The following is a 15,146-nucleotide window of genomic DNA, read 5'->3' as shown; positions in this document are numbered from 1 at the left end:
AGCAGGGATCCGGCCTCCAGACTGTCTTTCACCGCCTCAGATCTTCTTCCCCGCCGCGGGCAGCCATGACAACTACATTACCATCATCAACCGAACAGATGACCTCGAGGACTACACGGGTCCGCAAGAGAGGTCGCACTCTTTCGTGTCTGCTTACGTTATGCATCGCTTAATATTACATGCTACTTTATCGTCCTGTTCACCGATTAGACTCTGAGTCAGCTCCAAACTAATGGTCAAACTTGAGTTTTTAAATGGTTGTGGGGTACATATCGGGGCCGCAATCAATAGTATCTATCTACTATCTGGTTAATCTTTGGTGTGTACTATGATTTTCATGTTGGGTGGGAAACAAACAGTAAAGAAGCCATTATCTGTATATTTTTACTGAAGACATTATCTGCCTGCTATCATTGGTTTTGGGTCTATCCACAGGTTGCTACCATCACTCTGGATTTCTGCATGCACTCCTTACATAATCTCACTATGTTTTATTCCTATGCATGTCAATTATTGTACACAATGGAACTGAACATGTAGAGCAAAAGAGACGAGCCTTGCGTGGCAATAAAATTTCATACAGACGTCGCTCCATGGTAGGCGCAAAGGCAGCCCCCCTCCACCCATTTCGAATTGTAATCGAGAGGAAGATATCTGTTCTAAGGGGGATTCAGAAGGAGAAGACCACTCCTATTTACCCCGTGAGGTCTTCGCTCTAACTTGGCATGCTGATGTTGGTTATATCATGCATATGGTGCCTTGCATTGCTTACTTTATACATCAAATATGTCATCTACTTAGTTTAGACATGCTTTGTGTGAATGCCATCTGTTTAGTTTATTCATTGTTTATGTGAATTATGCAACGCCATCTTGTTTAGCCAGGCATCATATATGTGAATTTTGCAATGCCATCCTGCTTAGCCAGTCATCTTATATGTGAATTATATCAGGCCATCCTTTTTTTCTGTTACATATTACATTTGTCAACAATGTTAGTACATTCAACTACTCTTCGTGTGCATCAGCCATTTGACACGGTGATGGAAAATTCTGGAGTGAAAACAAGGTCTTCAGAGCAGACTATGCTATCTGATGAAGCGTATATCTCGTTGGTTACGGATAGCTCCTCAGAGGAGGATTCAGAGACAGATGACCAGTCCTATTCCCCCCCCCCCCGAGGTGTATGCTCTAACTTGGCAGGGTTATGTTGCTCATATTGTGCGTATGGTGTGTAAGGGCATATTTATCCCTAAGGTGTTTTGGTGATTGATGACAATGCTTTTGCGGACTAATCGTGTGCCTTGAGTTTCTCAGACGTTTCATCGCTAGGCACAAGAGGGTTTGGTGCCCCTCGAAGACTATTGAAGACGGTGTTCTTTTTACGTTTCTTTTCGGTGGAATTGAGTCATAGGAAAGCCGTACTATCAACAGGGGGTCCGCTTCAGAAAGGTTTGGGTGGAATCATCACTTACACATTTTCTTCCTTGTCTCCACCTTTCCCCCTGCGCTTTGGAGCATCCTCCATTTATCCTCTATGCATTATGTCTTGGTTGCTGATATTGGGCTTGCGGTAGTACTGCTCCCTGGAGCGGTAGTACCGCAGGAGCCCACGGTAGTACCGCTCCTCTGGAGCTGTAGTACCGTGTCCCCTAGGCCAAGTGCCGCTGCTTTGCGGTAGTAGGGGCGGATGTAATTTTTTACATCCGCGCCTCTGTGGTAGTACCGCACCTTGTGCGCGGTAGTACCGCGCGCGGCCTGGCTCAGCCGCCACGCGGTAGTACCGCTCCTCCAGCTGTAGTACTGTGTCGGATTTTTGCATCGTTTGATTTTCAGCAGAAGTAGGCACGGATGTATTTTTATTCATCCGTGTCTTTCCCTGGCTAGGCCATTCCTGCCTTGCGGTAGTACCGCAAGGGGGAGCGGTAGTACCGCTCCTGCGGAAGTACTGCTCTCATCCTCTGTGCTTCAGGCTTGACCTAGTTCCTGCCGTAGCAGCGGTAGTACCGCGATCACCAGCGGTAGTACCGTGTGGCTATGCGGTAGTACCGCTTAGCAGGGGCGGTAGTACCGTGAGTCACGGGCTGGTTAGGTGGATAACGGTTGGATTTTGTTCTCGACTATAAAAGGGGTGTCTTCTTCCTCTAGTTGACTACCTCTTTGAACCCTAAGCTCCATTGTTGCTCCAAGCACCATTTTCGCCCGATCTCACTCCCTAGCCAATCAAACTTGTTGATTTGCTCGGGAGTGGTTGAGAAGGCCCCGATCTACACTTCCACCAAGAGAAATTTGATTCCCCCCACTAATCCCTTGCGGATCTTGTTACTCTTGGGTGTTTGAGCACCCTAGACGGTTGAGGTCACCGCGGAGCCATAGTCCATTGTGGTGAAGCTTCGTGGTGTCGTTGGGAGCCTCCAATTAAGTTGTGGAGATTGCCCCAACCTTGTTTGTAAAGGTTCGGTCGCCGCCTCCAAGGGCACCAATAGTGGAATCACAGCATCTCGCATCGTGTGAGGGCGTGAGGAGAATACAGTGGCCCCAGTGGATTCTTGGGGAGCATTGTGCCTCCACACCGCTCCAACGAAGATGTACTTCCCCTCAAAGGGAAGGAACTTCGGTAACACATCCTCGTCTTCACCGGCTCCACTCTTGGTTATCTCGTGCCTTTACTTGTGCAAGCTTATTTGTGCTATATCTCTTGCTTGCTTGTGTGCTTATTTTAGTTGCATCATATAGGTTGCTCACCTAGTTGCATATCTAGACAACCTACTTTGATGCAAAGTTTAAATTGGTAAAGAAAAGCTAAAAATTGTTAGTTGCCTATTCACCCCCCCCCCCCTCTAGTCAACTATATTGATCCTTTCAATTGGTATCAGAGCCTCGTCTCTTTATTAAGGACTTTACCGTCCAAAGAGTATGGTTGACATCGTAGACGGTGTGGAGGAGCACTCCGGTGCGAATCCGGTCTCGTCTACGGGAGATGGGGGAACCGCGGTCTCTCGTGAGGAATTCAATGTGGCGTTGGACACATTGAAAACCTCCATGACGACCGAGGTCGAAAGCATGTTTAATAAATTCTTAGAAGGGCTTAAACTTTCCACCGCACCGTTGAAAGTGGGTGATCCCGCTAACAAGGTGACGGATGCTACCTCCGACAAGGGGGAAGCTACTAGCGAGAAAGCTCCTTCTTCTAGTGGTAAAAATGGCACCGGCATCTTTGCCCATGTGGAACCTCCACTTGTCTATGGTGGACCGCTTCCTTCCACTCATTTGAATCATGCCGGCCCGGCCCCTAAGATTGAGAAGAATGTAGAATTTGATTCTTGGGTCTATCGTTTTAAGCGTCATTTAAATCATGTGAACACTAACCTTTGGAGAATCATTGAAGAAGGTTTCTATCCGCGTGACCGAAGTAACTTCACTCCTAGAGAAGCCGTGGATAATCAATTCAATGAGAATGCTCTCTTCATCATCCAAGAAGCAATCCCACCCGAAGATCTTCCTCATCTCCGGCCCCACACCATGGCCAAAGATGCTTGGCACCAAGTATCAGGGAAGCGCAAGCATTCAACGCTCCAACTATGAAGTGGTGCAAGATGAAGCCGATGAGTTTGCAATGAAAGAAGATGAAGAACCTCGTGAGCTTTATCGGAGAGTAACCAAACTCGCGGTCTCTCTCCGAGATCATGGAAGTAAGGACACGGATGACAATTGGATCAAGCGCAAATTCCTCAAGGCAATGATGCCCTACCACAAAGCCATGTCCTCCGTCATTCGTCAAAGGCCGGACTTCCACACCTTGTCCTCAAGTGAAGTGTTGGATGAGTTCGTTGCTATGAGCATCTTGGACAAGACCGCCGACAATGCGGTTCTTCGCTCTCAAAGAGTAAAGAAGCCCAACCTTGCTCTAAAGGCCAAGGTTAGTATGGAGGAAGAGGATGAAGAGGAATAAGAGGAGAGCAACCTCGAAGATACGAAGTATGCCTATCATGAACACATGGCTCTTGCTTCAAGGCAATTTTGGAGCAAGAAGAACTCAAGGCCAAACTTCAACAAGAACAATTCAAGTGGCGTAAAGGGCAAGCAACGAGTGAGGACTTGCTTCAATTGTGGCAATGTGAGCCACTTTGTTGCGGAGTGCCCTTATGGGAAGAGGGAAGACAATGGTGGCAAGCTCATCCGAAAGGACAAGGCCAAGTCGTTCCCCAACAAGAGCAACTTCACCAAGAAGACTCCTCCCAAGGCATTGGTGGTACAAGAATAGTACAATGAGGATGATGACGATGATGAAGATGGTGAGTCGGTTGCCATGGCCTCCGTTGCCATTGCGACGACTCCACGGGTGTCTCTCTTCGACTCACCCAATGAGAACATCACCGCCAAGTGCCTCATGGCTAAAGCCACCAACAAGGTAACCCCCAACATCAAAACTACCATCATTAATCATCCTTCTTCGACGGATAGCATTGATGAACATGAGGGGACAAATGTAGGGGAGAATGAGTTTGAGACCTTTATGGGTAAACTCAAGGGTAAATCCAAGAAGCACTTCGTTGCTCTCTTGGAACAACTTGGTGAAGCCAATGACATTATCGAGGCTCACGAAGATACCATCTCTAAGATGGAGGGGCATAGTCATGACTATGCCGATGAGATTTCAGATCTTTCCAATGCTCTTGACGAAGAGCGTGGTCTTCGTTTGGCTCTTGAGGAGTCACACAACGATGATCATGCTAAGTTAAAGAAAGATCTTGATCATGCTCTTGTTGTTTCTCGTGTGCTAAACTCCGAGAAGGCAAAGCTTGGGGTTGATCTTGCTAGACTCAAAGAGGAGTTTGACATTCTCGACAAGGCTCACAAAGTCTTGAAGGGTGTTCATGCTAGCCTCAAGGAGTCTCATGATCAACTCCAAGTGAAGCTAACCAAGGAGAAAGCCACCTTTCCTCATATGGTGTTAATTGATAATGCAAATGCTACTAACCCTTGTTGTGAGCATGTGCATCTTGTTGAGGAGAATGCTAAGTTGAAGGAGCAACTTGAGAAAGGCCTTGTGTCATGCATACAAGGTAAGAAGAACCTCAACGACCTTTTGAGCAATCAAAAGGAAGTTGTGGCCAAGGAGGGGATTGGGTTCGCACCCAAGCCCAAGAACAAGAAGAAGAATGACAAGGCCAAACGACCTCCTCCTCTCAAGCAAACTTTTGTGAAGGAGGGAGAGGGTGCTTCCAAGGAGAAGAAGAACAATGCGAAGGGTGGCGGTGTCAATAAGGGCAATGCCACCCCTCCCAACAAAGCCGGCGACTTTAATCCTTCTTATGTGTTATGCCGTGCTAGTGATGGGCATGTTTATGCCAAATTTGTTGGTTCTCCTCATGAGTATATTGAATGGTCTATTTGGGTTCCTAAGACCCTTGTTACTAACATCAAAGGACCCATTACAAAATGGGTACCTAAAACCAAGCATTGATCTCTTGTAGGTGTTTGCTTCCGGTGGGGGATCATGGTTGCTCGATAGTGGAGCTACAAATCATATGACCGGAAGCAAGGACTTGGTGGTGGACGTGCACAAGATTCCATCTATGCCCACCAATGTCGAGTGGGGTGATGCCTCGTCTTCTAAGGTATTGGGACTCGGCAAGGTTGTCATTTCTCATGATCTCACGATCGAGAAGGTCATGCTTGTTGAGTCCCTTGCATACAATTTACTTTCCGTTCGTCAACTTGCAATCATGGGCTTTGCCACTTTCTTTGATATTGATACCGTGGCCCTCTTGTGGAGCAAGACTCTTAAAGTAGCCTTTGTTGGGCATGTCGAGAATGGTCTATATGTGATTAACTTTTCGGAGCGACCCACTAAGACCGCGACATGCCTAATGGCTAAAGTTGACATGGGATGGCTTTGGCATCGCCGGTTAGCCCATGTCAATATGAGATCTTTGCAAAGTCTTCTCAAGGGGGACCATGTCCGTGGACTAATGAATGTTAGTTTTGCTAAAGATCGTGCTTGCAGTGCTTGTATCGAAGGAAAGCTACATGAGAAGGCTCACCCTCCCACGACTATCATTTACTCGAAGAGGCCTTTGGAGCTCCTTCATTTGGATCTCTTTGGGCCTCCATCCTTTGATAGTCTTGGGGGTAGGAAGTATTGCTTGGTGATTGTGGATGACTATTCAAGATACACTTGGGTGTATTTCTTCAAGAGGAAGAGCGAGACCCAACAAACCATCATTGACTTTGCAAATGAAGCCCAACGTCAACACAATGCAAAGATCTTCACAATAAGAAGTGAAAACGGCACCGAGTTCAAGAACTACACCTTGGATGAGTTTCTTAGTGATGAGGGGATCAAGCATCAATATTCCGCACCTTACACCCCTCAACAAAACGGTGTTGCGGAGAGGAAGAACCGGACGTTGATGGATGCGGCAAGGACCATGATGGCGGAGTTCAAGTCTCCATACAACTTTTGGGCCGAAGCCATTAACACCGCGTGTCATGCATCCAATCGGCTCTACCTCCGCAAGGGCTTGAACAAGACTCCATATGAGATACTCACCGGTAACAAGCCCAACCTCAAGTACTTTCGGGTGTTCGGATGTAAGTGTTTCATTCTCAAGAAAGGTGTTCGGTTGTCTAAATTTGAGGCTAGAGCTTATGAGGGCATATTTGTTGGTTATGCTACAAACTCTCACGCTTACCGTGTCCTCAATAAATCCACGGGACTTATTGAGGAGACGTGTAACATGGAGTTTGATGAGAATAACGGCTCCCAAGTGGAGCAAAGTGGCACTTGTGATGTAGGTGATGAAATTCCTCCTCAAGCCATAAGAAGAATGGGTGTTGGTTTTATCCTACCCATTGAGGAACCCCTTGTGGCCGAAGGAGAAGGACAATGCTCCACTCAAGTGGAGCCATCACCAACCCAAGGCCCACACGCTTTCGAAGAACAAAGTGAAGGCCCTCAACCTCATGAACAAGACCAAGGGCAAGATCATGCTCAAGACGGTGTTGACACACCAAGTGATGCCCAAGGTCAAGTTCTCTCCTCCGAGCAAGTTCAAGATCAAGAACAAGCTCAAGACGGCGCTCAAGATGATCAAGTGAGCGCTCCTCAACTCACCACCGACGAGGAATTGGAGCGTCGTGCCACCAAGATTGCATCCAAGATCTCCACCAAGGGTCATCTCATGAAGAATGTGCTTGGAAGCATTCAAAAGGGGGTAAGCACTCGTATACAGTTGGCAAACTATTGTGAACATCACGTGTTTGTCTCTTGTGTTGAACCCCAAAAGGTATATGAAGCACTCGAAGATCCGGATTGGCTTAATGCCATGCATGAAGAACTCAACAACTTCGAGTACAACAAGGTGTGGAGATTAGTGCCAAGGCCAACGGGGAATCACAATGTCATTGGAACCAAGTGGATATTCAAGAACAAGCAAGATGCTCATGGGACCATCATTCGCAACAAGGCACGATTGGTGGCACAAGGCTACTCCCAAGTCGAGGGTATCGACTACGGTGAAACCTTTGCTCCCGTTGCTCGCCTTGAATCCATTCGTTTATTGATTGCTTATGCTTCTCATCACAACTTTAAGTTGCAACAAATGGATGTGAAGAGTGCTTTTCTTAATGGTCCTATTAATGAGTTGGTTTATGTCAAGCAACCCCCCAGGTTCGAGGATCCCTACTTTCCCGATCATGTGTATCAACTCGATAAGGCACTCTATGGCCTTAAACAAGCCCCATGTGCGTGGTATGACCACCTTACCGAGTTGTTACAAGATCGTGGGTTTGAAGTTGGGCTAATCGACCCCACTCTTTTTACTAAGAAGGTCAAAGGGGAGTTGTTTGTGTGCCAACTATATGTTGATGACATTATCTTTGGTTCCCCTAACAAAGCTTTCAATGAGGAATTTGCCGCACTCATGACCTCAAAGTTCAAGATGTCTTCCACGGGAGAGTTGAAGTTCTTTCTCGGTTTCGAAGTGAAGCAAAGAAGAGAAGTAACCTTCATCAACCAAGCCAAATACACTCAAGACATGCTCAAGAGATTCAAGCTAAGTGATGTCAAGCCGGCGTCCACTCCAATGCCCACCAAGTGCCAACTTGACATTGATCCCAATGGTAAAGCCGTGGATCAAAAGGTATATCGTTCCATGATTGGATCCTTGTTTTACCTTTGTGCATCTAGACCGGATATCATGTTGAGTGTGGGAATTTGTGCACGGTTTCAAGCCGCACCTAAGGAAAGCCACTTTGTGGCGGTCAAGCGAATCTTTCGATATTTGGCTCATACCCCAAACTTTGGCCTATGGTACCCAAGAGGAGCAAACTTCAAGCTTGTAGGGTATTCGGACTCCGATTGGGCAGGAGACAAAGTGGATAGGAAGTCCACTTCCGGAGGGTGCAATTCCTTGGTTGCTCTTTGGTAAGTTGGTCTTCTAAAAAGCAAAGTTGTGTGTCTCTCTCGTCCACCGAAGCGGAGTATGTGGCGGTCGGTAGTTGTTGTGCACAACTCTTATGGATGAGGCAAACTTTAAAGGATTACGGTGTCATTTGTGACAAAGTGCCTCTTTGGTGTGACAATGAAAGTGCCATCAAGATTTCTCTCAACCCGGTGCAACACTTCAAGACGAAGCATATTGAGATTCGGTATCACTTCATCCGGGATCACATTAGGCGAGGGGAGATCGAGCTCAACTACATCAACACTCATGATAACCTTGCAGATATTTTCACGAAGCCGTTGGATGAAGCAAGATTTCGCGAGTTAAGGCATGAGCTAAATATCATTGATTCGAGCAATGTTGCTTGAACCCTTGCACACCCCACCATACTCAACTTGTTGTCTTGTTTAGATGTAGGCATGGACATAGGGGGAGTGTTGTTCTCTCAATGAACTCTCCCTCCCCCCATTATGCATAAATTGATCAACTCTTTCACATTAGCCATTTTTATGGTACTTGTGCTTCAAAGACGCGTTTTGGTCATGGGCCCAAGGATAATTCTTCGCGGTGCCATACCAATTGACTCAAACATAGGTGGCTCCGGCCACCCCTCTCTTTGGAGAGGTTGTGTCTCGAGGTTATTTCTTGTTGTCTTTTGCCTTTCTTTCTTCGTGTTGAGTGTGTTCTTGTGGTGTCTTGTTGGCTTGAAGATTCCGTGCGAAGACCTCTTTTTCTTGTGTTTGAAACGTGCATCTTCTTGAGCTCGTGGTACTACCGCAGCTAGCCACGGTACTACCGCGTGTGGAGTGCACGGTACTACCGCACCTAGCGCGGCAGTAATTTCTTACTGCCTCCTGGGAGAGTGGTACTACCGCTCCGGTGCGGTACTTCCGCCCGAGCGGTACTACCGCGATGAGGCGCGGTACTACCGTGCTGACGAGTGCGCGTGGGGTTAAGACCCGGGCAGGGGGAGTTCCAACTCCCCCATACCCATTCGTTCGTCTCTCTCCCCGCCGCCTCTCTCTCTCTCCTGCTCAAGAACGGTGCCGGAGAACCTCGCCGGATCTCCGTCTCCGGCCACTCTCCTCGGATTCCGACCGGTGGGATCGTTCCCCACCACTTCCTCTTGCCATGGAACAAGGTTTCTCCCCAAATCCCTCCCTCTCTTGGTTGTTCTTTTTGCCTCTAGGTTTTTGGGGAGATGCGTGTGTTCTTGAGATTTTAGGCCAAATCTAGGCAAGGGTAGGATGTAGGAGAGTAGTGTTGCGTAGAAATTATACTTGATATGTTGTCCCATGGTAGATTTCATCAACCGTAGTACCGCCGTGTTTTCGCGGTTATTCTTAGATTCAAAGTGGTTCGGATCTGGCGCCGCGCGGTACTACCGCCCCTCCGGTGCGATACTACCGCTTGTCCGGTACTACCGCCCGTCAGGTGCGGTACTACCGCACATGCTACGGTACTAAGATCCTACTACCGCTCCGAGCCCCGGTACTACCGTGTCTTCCCGCGGTACTACCGCGGCTAGGAGCGGTACTAAAATTTTAGTACCGCGCGACCTGGCAGTACTACCATTGTTGTCCAATCTTCTTCTTGGCAATTACCACGTATGCTTTCTACTTGTTTCCCTTGGCTTGCTAAGGTCTTTGCATTGATTCTTCTCGCTCTTTGTGTGTGCGTTTGCTTTGTGTCTTAGGTGGTGGCTCCGGTGCCCCTGCTTGCCGTTCCAATCCCAGTCGTGACACTGGCTCCAAGCGACTGCGCAATCAAGATGAAGCTCTAGAGGGCTCCAGTGCCCCCAAGCGCAATGTCAAGTCCTCCGCTAGCAAGTACAAGGAACCCGCCAAGGGCATGGACGAGATTCCACTGTCTGAGTTTGTCCCTCGAAGGCAGATCAACCCATATGTGAATGCCCGTGCTATCTTCAGAGGCAATGATTTGTTTTGGACCAAGCAGCAGACTCTCATTTATCTGAATGTGATCAAGGCCAAGCAAAACACCTACGTGGATGTCAAGTGGATTGACATGATGAAAGGGCATGTAGCCCCTAAGTGTGGTTTTGGTAATTAAATGACAATCTCTATGGACTAATGTTTTCAGTGAGATATATTTGAAGGTTTTGTCCATAGATGGTGCCACAAGGATATTGGATGGAATCAAGGATGAAGTCCATATATATGAAGATAGTGCCTCAAGAATATTGGATGGAATCAAGAATGAAGTCCATATATATGAAGATAGTGCCTCAAGGATATTGGACGGAATCAAGGATGAAGTCCATATATATATGAAGATAATGCCTCAAGGATATTGGACGGAATCAAGGATGAAGTCCATATATATGAAGATATATTTGCCCTATGCTTTGGTATTAAATGACAATTCCTATGGAGCATCAAGTGCGTTGAATCTTATATGAAGATATGATCCATAGTGATGCTTGAAGTGCATTGGGTTGTTTTGTGAAGTCTGCCATCAAAGCATCCGAAGAAGTCCTCATGGTATCCTTCTCTGGATACCCCGTGCACACGGGCTTGTACCGTGCGCACGGGGTCGAGTGTCAACTCTCTGGATACCCCGTGCTCATGGGGCCTAGGTGTTGGCTCTCGAGATCCCATATCCAGTGAGGTTTCAAGTTGGTCTTCGGGTACTTCTATTGAAGCCATCAAGATTGGTTTCAATGCCTAATCTAATTATGTTCATGATGGAGTTCATTGGAGGATCTCAAAGATTGATATATTTGGGCTTCTGAGGATCAAGGCTTGAGAGAGTAATCAAAGAGAAGAATTCAAGTTATGGTTTCAAGACAAGATCATGGTGTGCTCGTGTGTTGGCTTTAGGTTGATCAAGTCTTGAAGCAAACAACTAGAGTGAAGAATTCATTGTGCCTCTCAAGATATTATGATGGAGGGCTTTTAAGGATCAAGGGCTTGAGAGAATAATCAAAGAGAAGAATTCAAGTTATGGTCTCAAGACAAGATCATGGTGAGCTCATGTGTTGGGTTTCGGTTGATCAAGTCTTGAAGCAAGCAACTAGAGTGACGAATTCATTATGCCTCTCAAGAGATTGTGATGGAGTTTTTAGAAGGGAAAGTGGTGACCAAGATGATATTCATAGTGGAACTTGATATGGTCATGGAAGAGTCTTTGGTGATATAGTCTTGAAGCAATGAAGGGAAATGAAGAGTTCATTGTGGCTTTCAAGAAACCAAGATGGAGCTTGGAGTAAAGATGTTGGTCGACCAAGATGAAGCTCGAAGATTATATCTAAGTGGTCAACTCTCAAAGCACAAACAATGTACCACGTGAGATCAAGTGATCTAGTGGTATGGTAAGTAATTGTGAATTGTGCTTTGTTACCTAACCCATGCTATATGTTTGTTATGTCTATGTGGGTTAGGTGTTTCTCATAGGCTTGCATCAAAAGGGAAGATCTCGTGTAGCCTATGTGTGGATGACATCAAGTGGTGATGGTCATCGGATTCGAGGAGTCCAAGTGCAAGATGAGAAGCCGGAGGTTATATGCTTTGAAGCTTGCGGTCCACATCATGATAATGTGCATGTGAAGATGGGCTTGAGATAAGGCTTCCCTCATTGCATCATGAGGAAGCAATTCGAGTATCTTCACCAAGTGGTCATGGACAAGAAGGGGATTCCAACTTGAGGCAAGCATTAAAGTCATCATCAAGCTCAAGTTGAATGTGCAAGGCAAAGTTATACCTTAGCTAGGTTTTCCTAGTTTTGCCGGTCTCATAGTGCTTGGTGGGAGACCGGATTATAGGTTTGATAGCCGTACTATCAAGGGGGACTCTCGGGCAAGTAGCTTGATCACGTCGCATGTAGAGAGCTCAAACCTTTGCATTACTTGCATCATTCTTTATTGTTGATCTTGGGTGGTTCTCTATGTGAGGACCTTGGGCTTTTCCATAGCTTCAAAACGAGCCCAAGATCATCGAATTCGGAGTCCGTATGCCCAAGTTATCGATGTTTTAGTGGGCTGCTGCTGGCTGTCCTGGGGACCCCGTGTGCACGGGGTCTTTGACCCCCGTGCGCACGGGGTGTCCAGAATTCTGGGTACTCCGTGCACACGGGCTCGTACCGTGCACACGGGGTCTCAACCCCCGTGCGCACGGGGTGCCCAGGAAATGCCCGTTGGAGCCCCAACGGCTAGTTTCTGAGTTTGGCTATTTAAGGGCCCTTTCCTCCCACCGGTTGGGGGTTGGTTCACACACATTCTAAACACCATTTTGAGCCTCTCTCCACCTCTCCCAAACCCCTATCTCCCCTCTATGTGAAGGGGGATTTGTGGATGGATTAGTGAGCCATTTGTTGATCATATCCAAAGCATCCCCTCTCTTCAATCTCCTACTTTCAAGAGTGCATCTTATGAGATTGAGAGAGTGAGTTGAGCATTTGTTGCTTGACCTTGCATTGCATTTGTTGCATTGGTTTGAGCTCCCTGCATCGATTTGTTCGAGTGTGAGCCCGTGAGTTTATTACTCTTGGAGGCCTCCGCCTCCTAGACGGTTTGGTGATACATTGAGAAGATTGTGAAGAGGCCTATGTGGCCAAGGTTCCCCCGGAAGCTTCCTTTTGTGGTGTGCTCCAGGGAAGGGTGTGAAGTGGCCTAAGTGGTCAAGGTTCCTCCGGAAGCTTCCTTGTTTGTGGTGTGCTCTGGAGAAGTTTGTAAAGGTGTGGTGGTCGCCTTCAAGACCAACCCCGAGTGAATCGAGGCTCATCCGTTGGGGGTGACTCGAAAAGGAGAATACGGTGAGTCACTTGGTGACGCCCCGGAGCTTTGGCTTCGGCACCGCTCTAACGGAGATTAGCACTCTCACGAGTGTGAACTTCGGGATAAATCCGCGTCTCCGACTCACTTGTGGTTATCTCTTACCCACACCCTTTACTTACCGCAATTCATACTTGCTCATATTGATATATCTTGTGCTAGTTGATTTGCTTAGTTGTTCCTACATTTCCATATCTTGTGATATAGTTTGTGCTTGCTAGTTTCCTTAAGTGCCTATCTTGTTTAGCATAGGTTGTTGGTGCACTTAGTTGAGCCTAGCATATTCAGGATTTGTGCTTGAAAGGTATCCGTTTAGTTTAATTCCCCATTAGGATAAAGCCAAATCCGTAACAGTTTTAAAACGCCTATTCACCCCCCCCCCCCCTAGTCGTCATCTAGATCCTTTCACATGAATCACATGAGGAAGGACAAGCATCGTGAGTACTTTGGAGAGGCTCTGGATTTGGTGGAGCAGTTTGGTATTGAACATGTGATCTCCTTCCACCTGGACTATGACCCTGAGCTTATCTGTCAGTTCTTTGGCTCAGTTCACTTTCACCCTAGGGAGGAGCAGAGGATGACCTAGATGACCAATGGCCGTCAGTTGACTGCTACCTGGAAGGATTTCATGGATCTGCTACAGGTTCCTGATGATGGGCTCACCACACCCGTAGGTGTTCGCCCTCATGCCAACCCTGAGTCCGCAAGCAAGAACAAGCTCCAGCAGTATTATGTTGAGAAGGTGCTTCCCAATGGCAAGTCGACGTGGGTGCTGAACCCATTTCTGGACATCATGTATCGCATCTTCCGCAACTCTCTGTTTCCTCGCATTGGCGACAAGGACAAGGTGCATGCCTATCTGGTGGATATCCTGTGCGAGGAGGCGCGTGTGTCTCAGACTCAACCACTTGATGTCTCACACATCATGTGGTGTGAGCTTCGGTTCGCGGTGCTCAACCGCAAGGTACCTATCTATGGACCGCACCTGTTTCTGTTGATCTCCAAGACTTGGGAGAAGCTGTTCCCAGGTGATGAGTTCCTTGCTCCAGACTGGATTCGGCATGATTCCATCAGTCTCCGTGTCAAGCCCAAGTGGGCCAACACTACTACTCGTGCTGAGGCGCCTGCTGCTAGGAGGGCTGTTGATGAGGAGGAGGAGGAGGCAGAGGATGTTGCTGAGGACCGTGCTGCTGGGTATACCCATCGTTCCTCTGAGCCCTCGTGGGCCAAGAAGCTGAAGGACAAGATGAAGACTCTGTTCTGCATGCAGGCAAAGAAGCAGTACAGGACTCACGTTGCTTCCAAGGAGAGTCGCCGCCGTGACAAGAGGATCATGAAGGTCTTTGGTGAGGCAGAATCCAGCGGGTCAGAGAGGCACATCACCCTGGAGGCTGAATGGATGGAGAAGCAAGGCTACAAGTGGACTGATTCCGAGGAGGACATCGAGGAGACCGTCCCCGCCGCCGAGTCTGACGGGGAGCGTTGGAGCGATTTCTCTACCTGAGCCACCCCTTGTGTGTAGGTGTTCTCTCTGCCTTTTTGGCGTCTCGATGCCAAAGGGGGAGAGAGTGTAGGGATTTGCGTGCTTGCGAGTCATGCGTCATGTTTGGTGTGTTTGCTTTATCGTTTGAACCTCGTTTGCTTTGGTTTGGTTTGCGCCTTTGAGACTTATCCTTCATATGGTGTAAGACATATGCACTCTATCCTATCTTAGTGAGCTTGATATAATTGTGCTACTTATGTTATGCTCTTGTTTGCTATCTTGTCTAGTGTTAGCCTTACTATTGCAAGATATGCCTTGTCTATAAAATATAGGGGGAGTGTTGATCCTAGTATGTGTGCCGTGCAGTCCAAAGCACCCATCTAGATTGCACACATCTAGGGGGAGCCCGTCTATATTTTAGAGAG

Source organism: Aegilops tauschii, chromosome 1 (genome assembly GCF_002575655.3).
Source record: "Aegilops tauschii subsp. strangulata cultivar AL8/78 chromosome 1, Aet v6.0, whole genome shotgun sequence".
Taxonomy (NCBI): Eukaryota; Viridiplantae; Streptophyta; class Magnoliopsida; order Poales; family Poaceae; genus Aegilops; species Aegilops tauschii.
Note: the sequence above shows the minus strand (reverse complement) of the source record.